Consider the following 9,177-nt stretch of genomic DNA (forward strand, 5'->3'; position numbering starts at 1 on the left):
AAAGTGCTGGGATTACAGGCTTGAGCCACCGCGCCCGGCCTGTTTCTATTATCTTAATGTGAAAATTATTTTTGTATATCATGGTCAGTCTGGGGTTCACATACCGAAATAAGTAGAATTTTTATAGTTTTATGCAATATTTGTTACATGAAAAAAAATTTCTCTTTTTTTTCCCCTCGCTAGTCCTGTATTTCCTATAATACATATGGTTCCAGTCTTAGCCCATTTTTTTTTTTTTTTCTTTTCCCTAGTTTGTGTGATCTCTTATTCTGCGTCTGGTAGAAACTATGTTGTTGTTTTTCTTTAGAAGAGTATAAAAACCTTTATAATCATAAAATAATTTAAAATCATGTTTTGGAGACTATCCACACAGATTGTATTCTGTGTACAGTAAGCATATTAATGCTACAAAGATTGTATTTACATTATTGTAGCTATATTCTGTTGTTGCTTTGTGTGTGTGTGTGTGTGTGTGTGTGTGTGTGTCAGAGTCTTGCTCTGTTGTCTAAGCTGGAGTGCAGTGGCACGATCTCAGCTCACTACAACCTTCACCTTCTGGGTTCCAGTGATTCTTGTCCCTCAGCCTCCCGAGTAGCTGGGATTACAGGTGTGTGCCACCATACCTGGCTAACTTTTGTATTTTTAATACAGTAGAGACGAGGTTTCTCCATGTTGGCCAGGCTGGTCTTGAGCTCCTGACCTCAGGCAGTTCACCTGCCTCAGCCTCCCAAAGTGCTGGCATTACAGGTGTGAGCCATTGTGCCCAGACGTTGCTGTTTGTTTATTTGTTTATTTTAAAAAATGTTTTAATACCGGCCATTGCTTTTAAGGAACAGAAAACCCCACCACACTCAGTTGTGTTTGCGTTTGAATAATGTGGTTAGCACTTGCTTGGGGTACGGTGTAGAATTTTTCCCTGTTAGCCTTGACACGTGAGATTTGATTATTACAAACTTCCGCTTAATAACCATACCCAAAGCATGAAGTATCACAGAATTGATATCCAGTAGTAGATGGAAAGGATGGTCCATGAAGGGCTGGAACCACAGAACTCAGGGAAGACAAGAGCAGGTTATACAGCAGCTGTTTCAGTGTGTAAAAAATACCCACATTTTGGCTGGGAGCAGTGGCTCATCCTATAATCCCAGCACTTTGGGAGGCCAAGATGAGCGGATCACTTGAGCCCAGGAGTTTGAGACCAGCCTGGGCAGCATGGTGAAACCCCAACTCTACCAAAAAAAATATATACAAAAATTAGTCAGGCATGGTGGCCTGCACCTATAGTCCCAGCTATTCGGGAGGCTGAAGTGGGAGGATCACTTCAGCCCAGGAGGTAGGGGCTACAGTGAGCCAATATTGTGCCACTGCACTCCAGCCTGGGCAACAGACCCTGTCTCAAAAAAAACAAAACAAAAAAGCCCTCACATATTAATGACATTTGTTAGATATTAAGGTTTAATTTTGGTGGATATTAAAATTTAATGACATTTGGTGGATATTAAGGTTGCTAAGCCTATCATTGATTTTTACACCATTCATTTCAATGCCTAAACAATGTGCTGTATGTACTGTTCACTTAAGTAGTACTTATTAAAGCTGATGATAATACATACATATATGTTATATATATATATAGTCTTTTTTTCTTTAATTAGACAGGATCTCACTCTATTCCCCAGGCTGGAGTGCATTGGCGCAGTCATAGCACACTGCAGCCTCAACTTCCCAGGCTCAAGCAATCCTCCCACTTCAGCTTCCCAAGTAGCTAGGACCACACACATGCATGCCTTTTTTTTTTTTTTTTTGAGATGGAGTCTCGTTCTGTCGCCCAGGCTGGAGTGCAGTGGTGTGATCTCAGCTCACTGCAACCTCTGCCTCTTGGGTTCAAGCGATTCTCCTGCCTCAGCCTCATGAGTAGCTAGGATTACAGGAGCGTGCCACCACGCCTGGCTAATTTTCGCATTTTTAGTAGAGGTGGGGTTTTCCCATGTTAGTCAGGCTGGTCTCGAACTTCTGACCTCGTGATCCATCTGCCTTGGCCTCCCTAAGTGCTGGGATTACAGGCGTGAGCCACCATGCCCGGCCATTGCATGCCAATTTTTAAAATGTTTATTTATTTTTATTTTTTGTAGAGATAAGGTCTCACTATATTGTCCAGGCTGGTCTGGAACTCCTGGATTCAAGTGATCTCCTGCCTTGGCCTCCCAAAGTGCTGGGATTATAGGCGTATATTTGGGGGAAGTAATTGATTGTGATAAATAATAAATAATGCTTTTGCTTTTAAAATGAAGCTCTAATCTTTTTTAATAATTGAAAATTGTTAAATTATGATGTATTGAAGTATAAAATATAAAATATATACTTTTTTTTTCTTTTTTGAGACTGGGTCTTGCTCTGTCATCCAGGCTGGAGTGATCTTGGCTCACTGAAGCCTCCACCTCCCGGGTTCAAGTAATTCTCCCACCTCAACCTCCTAAGTACCTGGGATTACAGGAGTGCACCACCACCACGCCCGGCTAATTTTTGCATTTTTCGTAGAGATGGGATTTCACCATGTTGGCCATCCTGATCTCAAACTCCTGACCTCAGGTCATCCACCCACCTTGGCCTCCCAAAGTGCTGGGATTACAGGTGTGAGCCACCATGCCTGGGCTGAAATATATACATTCTTGAAAAATAACTGTAAAGTGAAATTTCATATGTTTTCCATATATTTAATAAAGGTGAAGATATGCTTCTATAAAAAAGCCTGACATACTAATTTTAAATGAAAAAATATAATTTTTTTTTTTTTGTCTATTTCTATTCCTTGAGGAAAAGATAGTCTAGGAAGAAAACAAGATCTCCGGAAAATTTTCAATGACCAAGTCAGAGAGCTAGGTCTGTCTAGTAACCAAGGCAGGTTTCCCACACTGCCCAAAAGCTCTTTTCATAGATCTCTTCCCTCAGTTATAAGCAGCTTCTATCCTCTGACCTGATAGACTCCTCCCTATATTTTGTTTTGCCTCAAGGAAGGAAGGTTTATGTAACATGGATGGGGCTGCTTTGAAATGTGGGTCTATTCTACTCTAACCCACAATTTTTTCTGTTTATACATCTGTTCTAGAGATGTCATTCAATTAGCAGTTTTAAATAGCTATCTAAAGCCAAAGAACTAGGCACCCTTAAAACATAAACTCTGAAAACATTCAGGGAAAGGAAGCCTGAAGGGGTTTAACCTTAACCTTTTCACTATTACTTCCAAAGAAGGTAATGTCTTTTAATAGTTGTTTAGCACTTTTATGAAACACATTCGTTGTTGCTTAAGGGAAACCTGCCGTGGCCTTTTCTGATTTGATTTAAGAATAACTATTCTTAAATTTAAGAATAAGTAGTCAACTATTTTAAATCAAATTTTGTATACATTACTGAATTTGCTTAAAAGAAGACATGCCTTAAAGAGGGCAGTGGAATAAATATAAAGGACAATTTTGAAGCACTTGGGCCCACGTGTGTATGCTAATCACCAAAAACTTTAGCCCTTTGGAATCTTGGGAGAGTCTCAAATCAGGGGGTGTTTGAATGCATTCTTATTTTATCCTCTGACAAAATTCTCATCCATTCCCATTTTACAGATTGAGGTTTAGAAAGAGTCTGTGAAATGATTTGCCCCAAATTCTACTGGTGATTAGATTTGAAGCCAGGTTTGTCAGATTCCATTGCCTGAACTTTTTTTTAAGATGGAGTCTCGTTCTGTTGCCCAGGCTGGAGTGCAGTGTCCTGATCTCGGCCCACTGCAACCTCCGCCTCCTGGGTTCGTGTGATTCTCCCAACTCAGCCTCCCCAAATACCTGGGACTATAGTCGCATACCACCACACTCAGCTACTTTTTGTACTTTTAGTACAAAAAGACTGGGTTTCACCATGTTGTCCAGGCTGGTCTTAAACTCCTGGCCTCAAGTGATTTGCCCGTCCTGGCCTCCCAAAGTGCTGGGATTACATGCGTGAGCCACAGCACCCAGTCTACCTGAACTTTTAATAACACTAACACCTTGGCCGGGTGCAGTGGCTCACGCCTGTTTTCCCAGCACTTTGGGAGGCCGAGGCAGGTGGATTATCTGAGGTCAGGAGTTTGAGACCAGCCTGGTCAACATGGGGAAACCCCATCTCTACATGGTGGCAGGCACCTGTAATCCCAGCTACTTGGGAGGCTGAGTCAGGAGAATCGCTTGAACCCAGGAGACGGAGGTTGCAGTGAGCTGAGATCATGCCACTGCACTCCAGCCTGGGTGACACAGCAAGACTCCATCTCAAAACAAAAACAAAAACACACTAACACCTTTAGGTTCCACTAGATATTTTCCTTTTCCCTCCCTCCCACCCCTCCTCTTTCTTTTCTTTTCTTTTTTTTTAATTTTAAATTCTCTTTCTTCCTTTCTTTTCTTTCTTTCCTTCCTTCTCTTTCTATTCCTTTCCTTTCCTCCCTCCCTTCCTTTCTTCTATCCTTTCTTCCTCTCTTTTTCTCTCTCTCTTTTTCTTATTTTCTCTTATTCTTTCTTTGGAGGCGGGGTCTTACCATCTTACCCAGGCTGGTCTCAAACTCGTGGGCTCGAGAGATCCTCCTGCCTCAGCCTCCCAGAGTGCTGGGATTAGAGGTATCAGCCATCATGCCCAGCCTGACATTTTTCTTTTTTCTTTTTTCTTTTTTTCTGAGACGGAGTCTCGCTCTGTTGCCAGGCTGGAGTGCAGTGGCGTGGCCTTGGCTCACTACAACCTCTGCCTCCTGGGTTCAAGTGATTCTCCTGCCTCAGCTTCCCAAGTAGCTGGGATTACAGGCACACACCACCACGCTTGACTAATTTTGTTTGTCCTTTTAGTAGTGATGAGGGTTCCCCACTTTGGCTAGGTTGGTCTCGAACTCCTGACCTCAAGTGATCCTCCTGCCTCGGCCTCCCAACGTGCTGGGATTACAGGCGTGAACCACCACACCCAGCCTCAACCTGACATTTTTCTATGACTCTTTGCTTTATGACGTCTCCACAACTTTAGTGGCTTTGGGAGGCCAAGGCGGGTGGATCACTTGAGGTCGGAGTTCAAGACCAACCTGACCAACATCTCTACTAAAAAAAATACAAAGTTAGCTGGGCATGGTGGCACCTGTAAACCCAGCCACTTGGGAGACTGAAGCAGAAGACTTGTTTGAACCTGGGAGGCAGAGGTTGCAATGAGCCAAGATTGCTCCATTGCGGTACAGCCTGGGCAACGAGTGAAAGTCTGTCTCAAAGAAAAAAAAGATTAGTGGCTTTGTGATATAGGTTGTGATTTGGGGGACAGCGTAAGGAAAGATTGAATGTCAAAATAATTAAAGGAATCCAGGCCAGTTATCTTCAAAATTTCACCAATGCCTTGCTTTTTGGTTTTAGTTAATGCTGAATGATGGGGAACCTCTATTGTGAAGGAATCTCAAGGGAGGGGATTTGGGGTTTATCCCAAACCAGGATTTTCCAGATAATGTGCTTGGCATTCTTCTTAATAACTTCAGTTGTTTATTGCTGAATTGACTCCTGAATGTGTGAATTAATATGCATACCTGAGAAAATTGAGAATTGCAGTTCTGAGACCAGAAGCAATGGGCCTGGTGGACCCAGGAATCGATTATCTGAAGCATGTCCTATTTTACTTTCTCACTTCTCTTTTCTATCTAACAACCTGGTGCTCCCTCCCACTCACTTTTTTTTTTTTTTTTTTTAAACCTGAGTGGATACTGTGAGGCCTTATTAATATTTAAATTTTTATGTATTTTTTTCTACTTTTTTGTGTGTTTATAGACTATAGTGCATAACATTTTATTCTAGACATCAGGAAATGCTTTAGTGTATGGGATTTTCTTGTGGGTAGGAGGAAGAAAGGACAGTGGGCTCATTGCCTGCTCAGAGAATTACATACAAAGGCAGATAAGGCCTGACTCCTGTAATTCTTAATAGTTCAGATGACTGAGTCAGGCAGGCCGGAGTTCTGGCCCCAAAGCTAGTGACAACTTGAAAAGTTAGTCATTGACCAGACAATTAACTTGGATAGAGTTTACGATGAAATCATGATACGGTGAGGATTAAATGGAGAAAAAATGGCTGTAAATGCACTGACTGACATATAATTGGTGCTCAATAAATAATAGCTGCCATTTTGTTGTTATTGTTCTCTCTTTTCTTTTCCCCCTCGGTCATTTTTGATTGTCAGTTCTTTCCTTTAAGTGCTAGTTTGGTTGAGTTAGAATCGATTTCATTATATAGATGATTTTGGAATGTCAGAAAAGCCAAAACTGACAAACGGGATCTAATTAAAGAGCTTCTGCACAGCAAAAGAAACTACCATCAGAGTGAACAGACAACCTACAGAATAGGAGAAAATTTTTGCAATCTACTCATCTGACAAAGGACTAATATGTAGAACCTACAAAGAATTCAAACAAATTTACAAGAAAAAAACAAACAACCCCATCGAAAAGTGGGCAAAGGATATGAACAGACACTTCTCAAAAGAAGACATTTATGCAGCCGACAGACACATGAAAAAATGCTCATCATCACTGGCCATCAGAGAAATGCAAATCAAAAGCACAATGAGATACCATCTCACACCAGTTAGAATGGTGATCATTAAAAAGTTAGGAAACAACAGGTGCTGGAGAGGATGTGGGGAAATGGGAACACTTTTACACTGTTGGTGGGACTATAAACTAGTCCAACCATTGTGGAAGGCAGTGTGGTGATTCCTCAAGGATCTAGAACTAGAAATACTGTATGACCCAGCCATCCCATTACTGGATATATACCCAAAGGATTATAAATCATGCTGCTATAAAGACACATGCACACATATGTTTATTGTGGCACTATTCACAATAGCAAAGACTTGGAACCAACCCAGATGTCCATCAATGACAGACTTGATTAAGAAAATGTGGCACATATACACCATGGAATACTATGCAGTCATAAAAAAGGATGAGTTCATGTCCTTTATAGGCACTTGGATGCAGCTGGAAACCATCATTCTCAGCAAACTATCGCAAGAACAGAAAACCAAACACCACATGTTCTCACTCATAGGTGGGAACTGAACAATGAGAACACTTGAACGCAGGAATGGGAACATCACACACTGGGGCCTGTTGGGGGTTGGGGGGAGCGGGGAGGGATAGCATTAGGAGATATACCTAATGTAAATGATGAGTTAATGGGTATAGCACACCAACATGGCACATGTATACATATGTAACAAACCTGCACGTTGTGCACATGTACCCTAGAACTTGAAGTGTATTAAAAAAGCAAAGAAAAAAAAATAATGCTGCAGTGAACAGCTTTATACAAATAGCATCTTAATGAAAGCAAGTCTATTAATAAAAACAAAAAAGAATTAATAGCTGATATCTGTAGGATTTGTAGACATGGATCATAAAACTAAATATTGATTAAATAAAATCTTGATTTCTGAGGAAAAAAGAATACTATATCTAATTACATTGAACTAGTCATTAAAAGAAAGTTTAGAATAAGATAATAGAGAATCTGTAGAATGGCTGTTTGAGGGAGAACTATCTTTACATTTTGCTTGTCATTCTTTTTCTATATTGAGTTCATAGATTACTATAAAGCAATCTGGGGTAAGTTTGTTTTCTTCATCTGAATGCTTAAAGAAACTTAGGTCCTCCATTTGAACAAATAAATTCCACACATACAATTACTTTACTATCCAGTATATATAAGCATTCACAGCTGGGCGCTGTGGCTCACACCTGTAATCCCAACACTTTGGGAGGCCAAGGCGGGTGGATCACTTGGGGTCAGGAGTTCGAGACCAGCCTGGCCAACATGGTGAAACCCCGTCTCTACTAAAAATACAGAAATTAGCTGGGCTTGGTGGCGGGCACCTGTAGTACCCAGCTACCCTGGAGGCTGCGGCAGGAGAATCGCTTGAATGTGTGAGGCAGAGATTGCAATAAGCCGAGATTGCGCCACTGCATTCCAGCCAGTCTCACTGTGTCGTCCAGGCTGGAGTGCAGTGGCATGATCATGGCTCACTGCAGCTTTGACCTCCCTGGCTCAAATGATCCTCCCGCCTCAGCCTCCCAAGTAGCTGATACTACAGGCGCATCCCACAATACCCAGCTAATTTTTTAAAAAAACTTTGTAGAGACAGGGTGTCCCTATGTTGCTCAGGTTGGTCTCAAACTCCTGGGCTCAAGCAGTCCTCCCACCTCAGCCTCCCAAAGTGCTGGGATTACAGGCATTAGCCTTTGTACCTGACCTCTTTTATTTTTAAGGTTTTTGTTTGTTTGTTTGTTTGTTTTTAAAGGGGTCTCATTCTGTTGCCCAGGCTGGAGTCCAGTGGCATGATCATAGCTCACTGCAGCCTTGAACTCCTGGGTCCAAGCAGTTCTCCCACTTCTGCCTCCCGAGCAGTAGGGACTACAGACAAGTGCCTACTATTAGTTGTATTTTTTTTCTAGAGCAGGTGTCTTGCTATATTGCCCAGGCTGATCTCAAATTCCTGGCCTCAAGCAATTCTCCTACCTCCCGAAGTGCTGGGATTACAGGCATGAGCCACTGCAAAGCCTTAATTTAGGCGTTCTAAAACCTTTTGAAAATTTAAATTGAGATTGATTAAACCTGACAGTCACTTTGTTATATTAGTTTCAGTTTGATTTTTGTTTCTGAAAATTCTTCCTGACACAAGGAAGCTCATTATTTCTGACTTGCTGATGGATGAAAAGTGTATTTCTTCAAAACTGTTTTGTAAATGGTGGTAAAATCTATAAATTTAAAATAAAAAGTATGTCAATTAAAAAATTTAAGATACTATATTCATGTGATTCTGTTTTCATTCTTTGTGGCTAACATTTGTTGTTTGGACTAGTCTTCATTGGAGAACAGTCCGGTTAATTTGTTTTATTTCATGCGTCAAGAGTTCATCTTTTTGTTTATTTGATGATAAATAACATCTTAAAATTAACTTATCTTTCCTAATTTTTGTACATGCCAAATAAAATTTCTGCAAGAAAAGCATGCTTTGTAAAGTGAATTTAAACTTTTAAAAAAATTTATTTTGTTACTTAATATGCTACAGTGCATATTTTAAGTTATAGAGAAATTGAAATACATCTTAATACAGCTAAAGTTTAGTGACTTCCAAAGC

The 9,177-nt window shown here is 40.8% G+C and overlaps 1 protein-coding gene across 1 annotated transcript in view; it reads left to right on the top strand.

Moving 5' to 3' along the window:
- Positions 1–9,177, top strand: part of SPAG9 (sperm associated antigen 9) — a 160,650-nt gene that overhangs the window by 62,326 nt on the left and 89,147 nt on the right. The gene's annotated exons all lie outside the window — the stretch shown is intronic.

Source organism: Rhinopithecus bieti, unplaced genomic scaffold (genome assembly GCF_001698545.2).
Source record: "Rhinopithecus bieti isolate Rb0 unplaced genomic scaffold, ASM169854v2 scaffold_35856, whole genome shotgun sequence".
Classification (NCBI taxonomy): Eukaryota; Metazoa; Chordata; class Mammalia; order Primates; family Cercopithecidae; genus Rhinopithecus; species Rhinopithecus bieti.